Source organism: Euleptes europaea, chromosome 5 (genome assembly GCF_029931775.1).
Source record: "Euleptes europaea isolate rEulEur1 chromosome 5, rEulEur1.hap1, whole genome shotgun sequence".
In the NCBI taxonomy this organism is placed as follows: Eukaryota; Metazoa; Chordata; class Lepidosauria; order Squamata; family Sphaerodactylidae; genus Euleptes; species Euleptes europaea.
In genome coordinates this window covers 73,733,230-73,748,528 of record NC_079316.1, presented here as the reverse complement: position 1 = coordinate 73,748,528, position 15,299 = coordinate 73,733,230, and positions in this window count along the sequence as shown.

The window sequence follows — 15,299 nt, the reverse complement described above, 5'->3', positions numbered from 1 at the left end:
CACCCTTCTAAGCTCTTTTCCATGGACCTCCATGGACTCAGAAGGGTGAAACTTTGCTTAGCATTGTACTGTTAGTGTGCACAACACATGGTTGTAGGGCTGTTGAAAAAAAAATTCGGTATAGTTCGGATTCGGCCGGATTCGGCCCATCTGGATTCGGGATATGCCGAAGTCCGAACTCCCCCACTTCGGGTCCGTGCAATTCGGCGCAAATTAAAAGTTCAGGAAAAAATTCGGTCGAATAAAGCCATTAAAAACACAACCGCGCCTTTCCGTGGCTCTGGGGGGGGGCATTTTGGGGGGTAAAGGTCCCAAACTTTCAGCAGAGCTTCAAAAGACCTTTCTTGCCAGACCCCCCAAGTTTTGTAAAGATTGGGTCAGGGGGGGCTGAGATATGGGCCCCGAAAGGGGTCCCCCACCCTTAATGTGTATCTCTGAGCAGAGCTTGCTGCCCACGCACAAAGCTCCCAGCCCCGACAAACAGCTGAGCTGCGGGGAGCAAGGGTGGGGCAGGTGCAAAGAAGTTTGCAAAGCAACACAACTGCAAAGCAACACAACCATGCAAAGCAACACGTTTGCATCCATGCAAAGCAACATCTGACAGCTGGGAGTTTGCAAACCATGGAAAGGGACAGAGGCAGCTAGCTGTGCATATTCAGCAGGAGGGGGTGGAATTTCCCCTTTTGCATTGGACTCAAGTCGGGACCAGGAAAATGCATTCTTTAAGTCACCATTTGAAAACCAGTCTTGAGCAAGCATCAAAATAGAGACTCGAGGGGGCACACACACCCCAGGCACAATGGGCAAAAGCCTCCTTTGGCTTCCCCCCCACCCACAGAAACTGCTCCCTCCCCACACACACACAGACTCTGCTTTCCCCCCCCCCAACACACACACACACAGGAGAAAAATTATAGATTAAAGCCCCCAAAGGGGTCTTACTGTGGCTGTCTTCTGTTCCATCAGGAGGGGCTGGGAGGATTGGGTAATCCAATATGATTCCATTTAAGCATGGAAGGTTTTGCCTTGGATTTGCCGCTCTAGAGATGCATACAGGATCAGGTGATCCATTCATCCCAATAGGGAAAAGGGGAAAGCCCATATCTCGGGACCCCCTGACCCAATGTTTACAAAACTTGGGGGGTCTCTTTTGAAGGCTGGTCTGAAGCTATGCTGAATGTTTGGGGGTTGCACCCCCAAAAATGCGCCCCCTGCAGCCACGGAAAGAGAAAAGGGGGGAGCCCATATTTCTGCCCCCACTGAACCCATCTTTACAAAACTTGGGGGGTCTCTTAAGAAGGCTTGTCTGATGCTATGCTGAAAGTTTGGGGGCTGCACCCCCAAAAAAGCACCCCCTGCAGCCACAGAAATGGAAAAGGGGGGAGGGAAAAGTGGGGAGCCCATATCTCGGGACCCTCTGACCCAATGTTTACAAAACTTGGGGGGGGTCTCTTAAGAAGGCTCGTCTGAAGCTCTGCTGAAAGTTTGGGATCTCTACCCCCAAAAATGCGCCCCCTGCAGCCACGGAAAGGAGCAAATGTGCACACCCACCCTCCCACGAGGATTTCTCTCTCTTTCTCTCCCCGGTCGGGCCGCGCAGCAGCTGATTCCTCCAGTACTCAATCCTGACTGATTGGCCAGAAGAAAACCCAGCTTGGCCACCGATTGGTCGGGGGAGAATGCTGCTTACTGACGTTTATGCTGCTGCGCCCCGAATTTGCCGAATTTATTTGTGAACTCCCGAACTCACTGAATTCGGCTCCCCCGTTTTCCCACCATTTTTGAGTTCGATTTGTCCCGAACTAAAAACCGCCGAATCAGGGGAAATTCGGCTGTTTTTCAGTTTGGGCTGAACCGAATCGACAGCCCTACATGGTTGCATGCTAGGATTGCACAGTGAGAGAGCAATCTGAAGCAGGTCTATGCAGATTCATACTCAGATCTATTCAATGGGGTTGTAATAGCAGGAGATCACCAGCTAGTACCTGGAGATTGGCAAGCCTATGCAGAGTCACCTGACTACATGATTAGGTATTTTATGGCTACACAATCCCACATTCTGGTTGATTTCAGTGGCATGGTAGAGTATCCTTATGCAAGGCTGAATGTCTAACCCAACACACAGCTAGCTACCAACATGGTACAAATGTATTTTTCAATTTACTCTCAATGAACTGTGTGTGAGCATGTGTCTGGTTTGCTTACCTTCTGCCAGTTTATTTACTTTCTGCTATGTTGAAATACAGTTGCCCACACAATGACAGCCATTTCAAGGACAAAATGGCCCCTTGGTAATCTGACCTGTACTGGGAGAAGCTTTCTTTAATGAAACTGGAAAATGGCAGAGGCAGTTAGAGTGCGTCCAAACGCTCTGTTTCAGTATGACTTTACCTTTCCGCTAAAGGGTCAAGAGCATATACTATGGGGATAGTTGCTTTTTGAATGTCATTGCCTCTTATTCATTTATTCACCGTCCTTTTCTCAGTCCTAATTATTTACAATTGAGGGACCAAGATGCCTTGTAAATAACAGAATTCTACAGGGTTTATGATTTCCACCCCCTTCCCCATATCTAACGTAAACATCATGGCACAAAGCCCCATGGCTTCTTCCATAATCAGGTTGGGATGTTTCGCACTTAGGTCAGCAGTGACAATTATTAGAACTGGCATGTATAAACACAAAAGCAAAAGACATTAACAAGTCTATTCACTAAGGAATCTGCACCCTTTAGATGGCAAAGAAGTCCCTTTAAATAAAAGTAACATGTCTAAATTGTGTAAAATGTCAAGATTTTCGTATTCGGTAATTCCCAGCTCCTTGATGTGCGACATTCCCAGCTGTGTGCAAACTCCATGAGAGGATGCCGTACAGAAAGAAGACTCATTCTGGCGCAGTGGCTACTTCACAAAAGGAGGGGGGGAATGGAAAATGATCCAAAAATGCACTTATGTGAATTGCACTTATGAAGCATTCACTTGCGCACTCATTTGCTCCATATCCACTGGGGATTTGCAACAACAGTGTTCACTGCATGAGCCCCCTTGTCTATGAGAATAACTGTCTTACAGTTTACCTTTTACTCATGGTATGCCAATCTCCATGCAATATTGCTGAACAGTATATACAAACATGTCTGCACAAGTTTTCTTTCTGACATTAAAAAAGCAAGTTGTTTTATGACATAGTTGAAAATAGAAGACCCTGGGATCAATTTGACCATTTCTAAGGCAAGATTGGCTCAATCCACTATAGGCTTTGTTGCGATGAGGCAGGATTGCCAGCCTCCAGGTGATGGCTGGAGATCTCCAGCTATTACAACTGATCTCTAGGTGACAGAGATCAATTCACCTGGAGAAAATGACTGCTTTTAAAGGTGGATTCTATGGCATTATATCCCATTGAAGTCCCTCCCCAAACCCCACCCTCCTCAGGTTCCATGCCCCAAATCTCCAGGTATTTCCCAACCTGGAGCTGGCAACCCTATGATGAGAACATAGTCTTGTTTCTGCCTCTTGTAGATCTGAGTGCAGAGAACTGTGCGTACCTATCTCACATAGGCTTGGTCAGTAAGGTTTTTTTTAAAGGCCTGCATTCCACAAAGCAGGTTGCTTTTGAAAGTTTGGGAGGAAAGGGTTTGAAAAATTATTTGCGTCTTTTCCGGAAAGCATACAGCTCCTTTTAAAACTCATGCACACACAAGAACAATTTCCTGCTCTTCTACTCATTTTATGACTCTACTGACTTCAAGGTCCATTGTTCACTCATAGAAGCCTGAGATTATGGTCTAAAACGCATAATCGCTGAACCTCCTTTATTCCCTGTTTCAGCCAGGATCAAAGTAACCCGGGCCAGGGGGGGGGGAACTGGACACATTACCTTGAATGAGCAGGGACGAAACTTTGCAAATCGATCCATGAAAACAGAAAATGCGGGAGACATGGAGTTCCTGTTTAGTTTGCCACACACCCCGCCCCCTGGTGATTGGTCATTTCAAATTGACCAATGATGAGCCAGGAAGAACAGTTTACTCAGGCCAGAAGAGGAATGGGAAAAGCCAGGTTCATTTTGCGTCAAAACAGGGCTGAGCCGACAATCAAGGTAACGTCTGTTTGCAAAAATTTGATCCTGGCTGAAACAGGGAATAAAGGAGGCTACAGCGACCATGCGTTTTTGACCTTTGTGTTCTCCTTCCTCCCTCTTGCTTTTTCAGTGGGGCATATTTCCCCACTCAGTATTATTGCCAATTCAGGGTTAGGAAATTCCTGGAGATTTGGGGTTAGAACCAGGGGAGGGCAGGGTTTAGCAAGTGGAGGGACTTCAGCAGGGGATAATACCATAGAGCTCATCCTTCATAGTGGCCATTTTTTCTAGGGGAACTGATCTCTGTTGTCTGGAGATCTATTGTAATTCTGGGAGATATCCAGGTCCCGCCTGAGGGTTGGCTTCATACAACAGTTTCCTTTATATATCTACTGCAATATTGCTCAAATTGGGGCCTGTAATTCTGGGAGATCTCAGTGGTAAATTCAGTTGTAATTCTGGGAGATCTCCAACCATCACCTGGAGGTTGGCAACCCTAGAGCCCACTGAGTTTTCTAGGAATGAGGCAGGGTCTCTCCACTTGAAGGGAAGGGGACAGAATCAGAATCAGTTCACTCCTCTTTTGAAGGGTGGAAGGCCATAGAGTTGCCACCACCTGCACTCACCTAGCTTCTGTGACAGCTCAGAGCACTAGCCAGAAACTCCATTGATAGGTTTCTGGTAACCAATAGCTTGTCTCTAGGAATTGTAATTGGATGAGCATCACCAAAGATGTAATGCCCCAATGTAGTAATCCTAGTTGCTTCTGGCATGATACTGTCCTAGTTTTCACTAATATTTCACTAGTAATCACTAGTCTACTGCTTGCATACATAGACAATGGCTAATGGATGGATGCAGTTGAATACTGGAGGTTCAGGTTTTGTGTGACATTCTTCTTCTTTTGATCAACATTGAAAGTTTTCCCAGAACCCTTCTCCCACCTCTGTTCAGCTGATACTCCACTCAAGGTTTTTTTGCTGTCTTTGGTGCAAACCTCCTCGCAATAAGGCAATAAGATTGTCTAGAACTTGGGTCAAAGCCTTTTGAATGGTAAAGGTAAAGGTAGTCCCCTGTGCAAGCACCAGGTCATTCCTGACCCATGGGGTGATGTCACATCCCGACGTTTACTAGGCAGACTATGTTTACGGGGTGGTTTGCATTGCCTTCCCCAGTCATCTACACTTTACCCCCAGCAAGCTGGGTACTCATTTTACCAACCTCAGAAGGATGGAAGGCTGAGTCAACTTTGAGCCGGCTACCTGAACCCGACTTCCATCGGGATTGAACTCAGGTCATGAGCAGAGCTTTTGGCTGCAGTACTGCAGCTTACCACTCTGCGCCACAGGGCTCTCTAATAAAATTAGCTTAATAAAATTAGCTAACATCTGCCACCTGACATTGTAAGCTATGTATAGCCAATAAAGACATTATTCTCTTTTAAAGTGTAACTGATAAGGGTTTCGTTGAGTTGTTCTGAGAATGTGAGAGATTAGAATACTCCACGGGGTGCACACAGCTTGCCATGAGGCTTTGAAAAGAGGATGTCCATCAAGTCATGTGTGCTAGAATGGGAGGACAGGAGTCCTTAAGGGACTGTAATTCCCCCTCCCCCCCAAAAAAGGGGGGTTGTATGTAGCTAAAGTTGAAGAACCACTGACCTGCAGCATATATGAATATAGAGCCACATGGAAATGGAGATTAATGCAGTCCTTGGAACAACCTCATACTTTGCAATGACATTAAAATAATTAAGTCAGTACCAAAAATTAGAACATAAGAAAAGCCCTGCTGGATCAGACCAAGGCCCATCAAGTCCAGCAGTCTGTTTATACAGTGGCCAACCAGGTGCCTCTAGGAAGCCCCCAAACAAGACAACTGCAGCAGCACCATCGTGCCTGTGTTCCACAGCACCTAAGATAATAAAAAGAAAGGCAGGGTATAAATACTGTAAATAAATAATAAATAAATAAAACCATTAGTGCTTTAATTGGCTCCATAGAAGATGGTTGTAATCAAATAGCCTATGGCTACTCATGTCTGTTTTCCATTGTACCATACCCCATATACAACAAATATATATACAACAAACATATACCATATACAACAAACATATCTCCTTTATCTACTGCTTGTTAATACTAATAACCCGGGTTATTCATTTGTTTATTTAAAATTATGCTCCACCTTATCCCATGATCAAAAGCAATATAGATATGCCGTGTAAAAACATAAGGCAATAAATCAAGATGGGTAGTCGTGTTAGTCTGCCAACAGCAGTAGAAAAGAGCAAGAGTCCAGTAGCACCTTAAAGACTAACAAATTTTTTGGCAGGGTATCTCATATCCTTCCAGAAATTTTGTTAGTCTTTAAGGTGCTACTGGGCATAAGGCAATAAAAACATTGCAAGCTAAATTGCCCGTAAAAAAAATTCCAGTAAAAATGTTTAGTGCCCAGAGATAAAATCTTAGAATACAGTCAATCTAATTAAACCCTACATAAGATGACTGCTACACAAGCCTATGGAAATACACCACTGAGGTACCCTTCTGTCTCCTTAAATCTGGAACCATTCCATAAGACCAGAACTGAGACCGAGAAGGCGTGGAGACCTCCTCTAGGAGTAGGGTTGCCAACCTTCAGGTGGTGGCTGGAGATCTCCCACCATTACAACTGATCTCCACGCAATAGAGATCAGTTCCCCTGGAGAAAATGGCTGCTTTGGCAACTGGATTCTGTGGCATTGAAGTCCCTCCCCTCTCCAAACCCTGCCCTCCTCAGGCTCCGCCCCCAAAATCTCCAGATATTTCCCAACCCAGAGCTGGCAACCCTATCTAGGAAGGGTGAACCAGGTTGAGGGGGATAGTAAAACAGTCTGTCATTAACATCTAAGCTAGTGATGTACTGGTTCATACAACTTTGGCCAAAAAAATTGTTTCTGTTTGTTCCCAATTTAGTTAAAGTTTTCAATGAAAAGCAATGAGCTTCTGTGCTTCATTAAATAATACATGCAGAGAAAGATAAAGTGGTCCCATCTAATGATGTTTCTTTTCAAAATCCACCCTTGTCTTTCTTCTTTAAAATTACCGATGATCTCTGCAACCTTCCCATGATATACTGCAAAGCAACTCTCCTTCTAAAGAACAAACCAACAAACAAGCCACTGAGAAATAGCCTGCAATATTTATACAGCCATGCTGCCCTTCTAAAACTTCCCTTCAGTCTTTCTTTCCCACCTGGGAACTATAGCATAAAAGTATAACCAGTCCATTTGCTAACCAGTGCTTGATCCACAGATCTGCAAGTGCTCCGATGCACTCCTGGCTATCTCATGAGGGCGGGCTTTCCTTTTCACGCCAATGGAGGAACCCAGACAACATGCCCAATTCTCACCAATAAATCATTAGTTGGATCCTTCCAGCATCCTTATTTATAAGTGCACTCCTTTGCGGAAGCTGACAGGAGAATGTTGTTGTGTTGTTGTTTTGCCTTTGGCAGTCCAGTTGCAACCACATTCTACATCTGTTTGGATTGTCAACCTAATTCTGAAAGCAGTCATAAAACTTCGTTAGATCTCCCATGAATATCTTGACAGGTATTTCCGTGACAACTAACTCTTCTAGCGTAGGGTCCAAATGCACCAGAAATTGTCTTCCTTGCAAAAGCTGGAATCCTGCAGTACCAATTATAACTAATTCATAGAAAAACTTCTCTAAACAAAGATGCAGATAACAGCCCACTTGTTTCCTCTCATTCGCCTTAGCTCTGCTTATCCTGTCGACAGCCATGCCCTGTCCATTGCTACTATTCCTCCTTCCCCTCCCCATACAGTTGGCCTCAGCTGCTCATGGGGCTCAGTTCATACACAGCTGCAGCAGCATCAGCAAGGTGAAGTGAGGGAGCTCTTCAGGGAGGGCAGAGCAAATTAAAGCTCACCGCAGGAAAGTTGTGCCCCTGGCACTGTTCTTATGCAACAGCTGCAGATACAACAACTATCATCTGACATTCTGACATATACGTTGAGCAAAGCAGCAAGCCAGCCAATGCCGACACAATCTCGCGCAGGACTCCAAGTCCCAGCCTTAAGCAAAACAGGTGTATGACATCCTGTTGCTAGTCTTCAGGGGTTACGGGCACGAGCAGAGACATCTGAGAGGAGAGCAGATGAAAATAACAAAGAAGGTTAGGGCTTGGGTTGACAAGCTCATTGATAATATTTTAGATGGAGCAGACCCGCATGTTGAGTACAAATTGCTCCTAATATCTCTTTGTAGACTGCAGGCCACAGTCAGAGAGGTAATGGGTTCATTATTCATTATTTTAGGCAAGCAAATTTCGAGGAAAGAAGGAGCCGACCCAGAAGGCGCCAGGTTGTCGCTGGGGTTTTGACTCGGAAAGATGTTTTAGTACCAAAACAATATGGCAATTGAATGTACCTCCACCGTACTCCTGCTTTAAGATTAAATAAATATGGGACACTGAAATCCTTTAGTAAATATTTGTAGGGAATCCCTGCTTTGGGGCAGCACATTTTAGTGCTTCGAGGCTAATTGGCTGTTTGCTCTGAGGCAAGTTTGTTGCCCAAGATTGGTTGAAGGTATCCTCACACCAGCAGAGCTGGACCCATCCTCTCTCCCTACCCCCACGGAAATGTTGTAAGCACATTCATTAAATAAATAGTGGAATAGTTAAAAACAACGGAAGGAGACTCCCTTCTGTTATTGAACATTAGTTATGTTACATTCACCGTGGTCCAGTAAGGGAACGTCAACTGTCATTTTTACGAGCTCACTGCTTCATTACACACAGCACATCAGGCTAATCATCCTTTACCAAGTTGGCGTATTTCTGGGAAAGAAAAAAAAGTATATTAAAGTATGGATATGTGCATATAAAAGATGCTCTGAAGAGCACTGTTGGATATTAAAGTTAGCATCTGCTATTGTCTGGTTAACAATTGGCAATTAACAGTCAGCTTCCAGGATGCTTGATGAACCCACAGATGGCTGATGAGAAGGACACTTGCTCTTATCGAGTACAATAACACAGTCTAATATATTAGGAAAACACAAGTTTAACCAGCAGAACATGAGGAAAAGTCAAATACGATAACAAAAAAAAAAAAAGTATCATTCTCCTTTGAGCCTTTGTCCCCTTGACAGAATTTGGAGCAAACAGAAATCTCAAAAGAACAGAAGCAAAACTATGAAATTGTAAATGTTGCTGATTGGCTGGGTGAAGGTTTAAAATGTGATATTTCTGATTCAGTTGAACATTGCTTGATTCCAGTTATTGGGATGTAAGCTACAATGAAAGGCACAAAGGTAAAAAAAATAATAATACAAGAAATCATTCTATTCAATGTTGGCACGACCTAGTAAAGGTTAGTTGTGCCTAGGTCCTGTTGCCAAAAAAATGGCTTAGTCACGATTAATTTGGTTTCAATGGCATTTGGACTCAGTTTAAATGTTTACAATCCATATACCGGCCATGGGAAAATATGTACATGTATTAAGGGCATATATGAGAGGTATAATTAACATGCACAGCCCTCCTGCATGTGAGCAGTCAACTGAAAACGATATCTATGAAGAGCTGTGTTCAAGGCATGTTATATCATGTATATTTACCAGAGTGGGAAAAGTAACATAGCCTTAGAATCAACATCTGACCACAGTTCAGCATTTAATAGATTCTGTGATACTGAATACTGGCTTGAAAAGACTCTTTTCTGCTAAGAGGATTCCCATTATCAATGGCCCATTTGGATCAGCTGTAACAACAGCAACACCCCAATGCAGTGTCTCTGATGGCCCTACTTTGAAGGAACTTATGGTTCAAGGGTAGCCATATTAGCCTGCATCAACCCAAAGTAATTGTGAGGCATATATGGGGACTGGCCTGACACCTGTCCTAGTCCCAGTTGCCAGGAATGGGAATCCATTACTTGTAGTTCCACAACAATGATGTCTCTATAGGATAAGGCTTCCCACTAGGGTTGCCAGGTCCCTCTTTGCTACCAGTGGGAGGTTTTGGGGGCAGAACCTGAGGACGGCAGGGTTTGGGGAGGGGAGGGACTTCAATGCCATAGAGTCCAATTGCCAAAGTGGCCATTTTCTCCAGGTCAATTGATCTCTATTGGCTGGAGATCAGTTGTAACAGCAGATCTCCAGCTAGTACCTGGAGGTTGGCAACCCTACTTCCCAGTCTGTTTTAAAAAATGGGGAATTAGAAATTGGCCTCTTTGGTGCAAAACCTTTGTACAGTCTCTGACCCCATATTTGAAAGGCTTGAGGGTGTTATCAAGAGAACGAACGGTTATACAAATGCAATATGAGAATGACGTCTTCTCAGAGGGAAGACAAATATAAAAGAACTAGAAATGGACAACAGACGTGCCCCCATGCTCTCCATGCTCTCCATTTATTACTGTTTTGTGTGAGGTCTTTGTTCTGCCACAGCTGGCAGTTGGTTCTTCCTCTAGGATCCACAGGCAAAGCACACCAGTGAGTTTCAAGCAAGCCGAGCTTTATTTTAACAGGCTGATTTAATCGTAAACATACAGTATAGCCCCCCCACCCCAGTTAGGAAACACAACATACTTACCAGACAATCGCCCCTGCTTTTAGGGCTCCGGTGGAACAGTGAGGGAGAGGTCCCAAAGCCATAGCCCCACTTTCCCCCTTTTCCTGACTCTAAATCTCTAAATCCATTTCCCCTGTTCCAGATCTATTTACCAAGCACAGATCAGCCACACCTGGGGTGCTTCCGGTATTTGCAGGGAGCCTGCACCCATGAGCTTAAAGGCATATCAACCCAACCTGATTTTGTCATGTCAGGAGGAGTGAGACACGCCATGATCTCCTCGAGGTAACGGCGCTCTTCCGCAATGCCACCACAGTCTTCACAGAGCAACATTTTGTTGTCGCTGGACGTGGACGCACGTTTTGGCATCGCCATGTTTTGACCAGTGCTCCCCTGCCAACATTGTTTTTTGTCGATTCACGATATCCGTTGAAACCTCCAATTGTCATGTTGCACTAGTCGATGTGTTTGATTCGGCACACTGGCTTGCCAGCGCTGAGCCTCACAGACGCTTCATATCAGGCTGCTAATTGCTTGTTCTATAATTTTACATCTTACGCTTACACTGAATCAACAGCTCTATGGTTATGATTCCATTTTTCAGCAGAGGCATGACGAGGAACTGCTGGGCCTTTCCAAATACACACCATCAAAGGCCTGATCCAAAATCCATTACAATCAATGGGAAATATTTCCATTGACAAGCATATGGATTGGGATAAATAGTCCCGAATGTCATACAACCGAATCCTACACAGTTCGGTATGCTGAAGTCCACTGCAATTCATGTGCCTAACAAAGCATGGGGGTTGGAGCAGCTTTAAAATTAAGTATAGTTTAGAAATTAATTGACATTTGATAATGGCAATTGCAAACGTCATGTGTACTTTTCAGCAGTATGCATTTATGACATAGGTATTTGCAACCTAGGATCAGCCCTTGCAATGTTGTTCGGGGAGGACAGTTAGGATGCTCTAATTATCTCATTGGTTTAGGCTCGTAGGAAGTATTGTTTTTGTAGAATTCCTTCCAACGGAGCTTGTGAAAGAAACATTTTGAGTCCCCAGTCACTGCCTGGATTTGCTCTCAACACTATAAACTTTGACTATTTGGCATGCCGTTTAAGTGTTTGCCTGTATGAGTGAATGGAGTATTCAGCTGAGTGAATTACCTCCGCAGGAAGGGGGGGAAAAAGCCCTTCCAAGCCAGCGTTCAGCATCCCAGAATCTGCAAAGCCGCCACCTGCACTCTGCCCTGGTGAGATAAAGCCAAGAACTCTTCCTTTGATATTCCAAAGCTTTTCACCTTCCAGGTCACTTTGCTCTACACTAGAATACAGGTTTCATTTGAAAATTACGAAGCCTCTATTCAGATTGTTGTCGTCGTTTGGCTCCTGGTGACAATGGTTATTTTTCCCCCTCCATTTATAGGGAAAGCCGAAATCCCATTTGCCAAGAATGATCCATCAGGCGCTTTTTTACATCTGAAATCAGATTTCGAGACTGAATGCTGAACCAGAAATATAAATAGTTTGGCTGAAGTTTGTGTGTGTGTGTGTCTGTGTGTTTTGTTTGAACATTACCACTATCATTCAAATTAGGAAGGAAAACAAGGGTATTTAAATGTGTAATAAGACCTGAAAAAATGTCTAAATGAGGTACAGTGAGTTCATTTTACCTTTATTAAAACAGGGGGGTGTTTTCTATTGTCTGCTTTAAGGGATTTGTGGGGGGATATTTGTTTAAGTTCAGGTTTGGAGGGGTTCATTTATAACTATCTATTCAAAAGCCAAAGGCTGCCATTCTTGTACTTTGCATCTTCCCACAGAGAAACAACCTTAAAATTAGACTTGGGAGCCTATTAGGGGAGAGGCATTCATGGAACACTGTTCCACTTTGGCAGTGTTTTGTTCTTTGAAAGCCACAGGGCTCCTCTATCCCTGCCGTGTCTTGGTGTGATTCCATGAGGAGGGCTAACAGGATAAATGCTGCCTCTTGAGGAGTTAATAGCAGGGGAGGGGCTGTGGCTCAGTGGTAGAGCATCTGCTCGACATGCAAAAGGTCCCAGGTTCAATCCCCAGCATCTCCAGTTAAAGGGGCTAGGCATGTAGGTGATGTGAAAAACCCCTGCCTGAGACCCTGGAGAGCCGCTTCTGGTCTGAGTAGTCAATACTGACTTAGATGGACCAAGAGTCTGATTCAGTGTACGGCAGCTTCATGTGTGTAGCAACGTTAAGAACTGAGCCCAAATTTATTGCATTTCAATATTGACTTCTTTCCATTCTGAAGTGGCTTTAATTTTTTTATTTTATTTTTAAAAAGGGTTTGGCCTTCCTTGCCGTGAAGGAGCCTGGATTTTGCACCTGCCTAGCGCTAAAAGGCAAACACTGGATGAAGCTGTAAATTGTTTAACAGCCAATCTGGATAAGGAATTGTGCTAAAAAAACCATAATACCTCTGAAAGGCTGGAGGCAAGATTCGTTTTTAAACAGTTTTCACTGTCATCGGTGTCACCAATTTGAAGCTTGTCTTGTTTACCGGATGAAGGTTTCACACTGTGTCAGTGTTCTGCCAGGATTCCGCATTAAAATGAGCAGTTAGTACAAGTCAGCCATAAACATGGCAGATCTGTTAGACTGGCAGAAGCCACTGCAAGCTCCCTGGTGCCGCTTTTAAGCACTTGGCATGCTGTTAGCTCAAACTGGAGAGGGGGCTGCGTGCATCATTTGGGCCTGAGTGCAATGCACTTGAAATAATTACTTTAATCAGCAAAAGTTAATTACTTTAAATCATAAATTAATGGCGGAGCATTTGGCAGCGCCTGATGTGTGTGGCGAAGCTGTCAAGCAAAAATCACAGGTGAACCGGCGACCCCTTCTCAATATCACGGGAGGCAAGAAAGACGCTCACCTACTGCGTGCTGCACTCCAGCTACATTAAAAAGAACCCTTTGTAAGACAGAGAACAGCCACCTTAAACTGTCACCTATAAAAAAGGGACCATAAACAAGCAGATTGCTGCTAAGCAGGTGCTGCTGGAGGAGTTGGCCCTTGATAATAATAAGATGTTAAAATGGCATCTGCCTTTATTTTATAGCACAATTGGAAAGATGGTTAAAAGTAATAAAGCCAGCTGATATGTTTTATGAGTTAGTAGTTAGCAGTGTTTACTGTGGGCAAGCTAAAAGATTCCAGAGAAGATACAGTATATTGAAAATGGCACATTGAGACATTTATTAAAGGAAAGCAGCATTGTGCTTAAGTGTAAGGGGTTCCGGCTGGAAAGCTGGAGATGTCAGGAATCTCCAAGGAGGCAACGTGTTATTTGCAGTACTACAGTCCTTCTGTCTATTAATATTCAACATCTGTATGCCTATGAAGTAGGCAAACAATGGGCAAATGATCCATTTGTATAGGCTCCTGATCTAAGGCAGTGTTGAGGTACAGGACTACGTGGGTTGACAGGAAGACATAGCTTCTGCTGTTATGTTGATAGTACCATCCCACAAAGAATATTAGGCTCTGGCCATTTGCAGTAGTCCATAGGCCAAATGAGATATGATGTTGGAGATCCTTAAAGCTGATCTAGAAGAAGAAGAAGAGTTGGTTTTTACATGCTGACTTTCTCTACCACTTAAGGCAGACTCAAACCGGCTCACAATCACCTTCCCTTCCCCTCCCCGCAACAGACACCCTGTGAGGTAGGTGGGGCTGAGAGATATCTTAATAGAACTGTGACTAGCCCAAGGTCACCCAGCTGGCTTCATGTGGAGGAGTGGGGAAACCAACCCGGTTCACCATATTAGTGTCCACCGCTCATGTGGAGAAGTGTGGAATCAAGCCCGGTTGTTCAGATTAGAGTCCACTGCTCCAAACCACTGCTCTTAACCACTACACCATGCTTGCTCTTAACCAGTACACCATGCTGGCTCTTAACCACTACACCATGCTACCCAACAGATTTTTTTAAAAGTGGAAATTACAACCTGACTGTCTTTGGGCAGTGCCATGAGTATGGGGGAGGTTTAATACTTTCCCCACAAGCTTTTACCACCCCTCCTAGCTGGAGGCAAAGAAGGACAAATAAAACCCAGGAAGGTCAGTTCCTCCACCAGGAAACTAGTCAGGGTCCCACATGGCTGCCATTTTCCATTTTAAAAAGATCCACTAATCTAGTTTGGACATAGACCAAGGCTTGATGGATCTAACATCATTATCCTATTAGTGTTTTCTCCCTGGTATCTATGTAGTCCATCTTTGATGTACAAGATCAGTGCAGCTCTGGATGTATGAATGGAGAAAGGATACCACATACCCTAGCACCCTCCTGGCTGGCTTCTTGAGGGTATTACTACCAGAGGTTTACTGGCGAGCAATGCCAACCCTACCAAGGCAAAGTGTTTGAAATGACTGAAAACTCTATCAATTTTTATCATAAATTTGTGTTAAGAATTGCCTGAATTTGGTCTGCATATTTACTCATTATCTAATAAGTGATAGGCATATGATAATGTGTCATTTATTGTCCAGCATCTGGCATGTTAATCTACAAACCAATTTTATTTTATGGCAAACAAGTTTTCAAAGTTGTAAACCAAAATGGCAGAGTGAAACAAAGTGTTTGTCTCTGCAA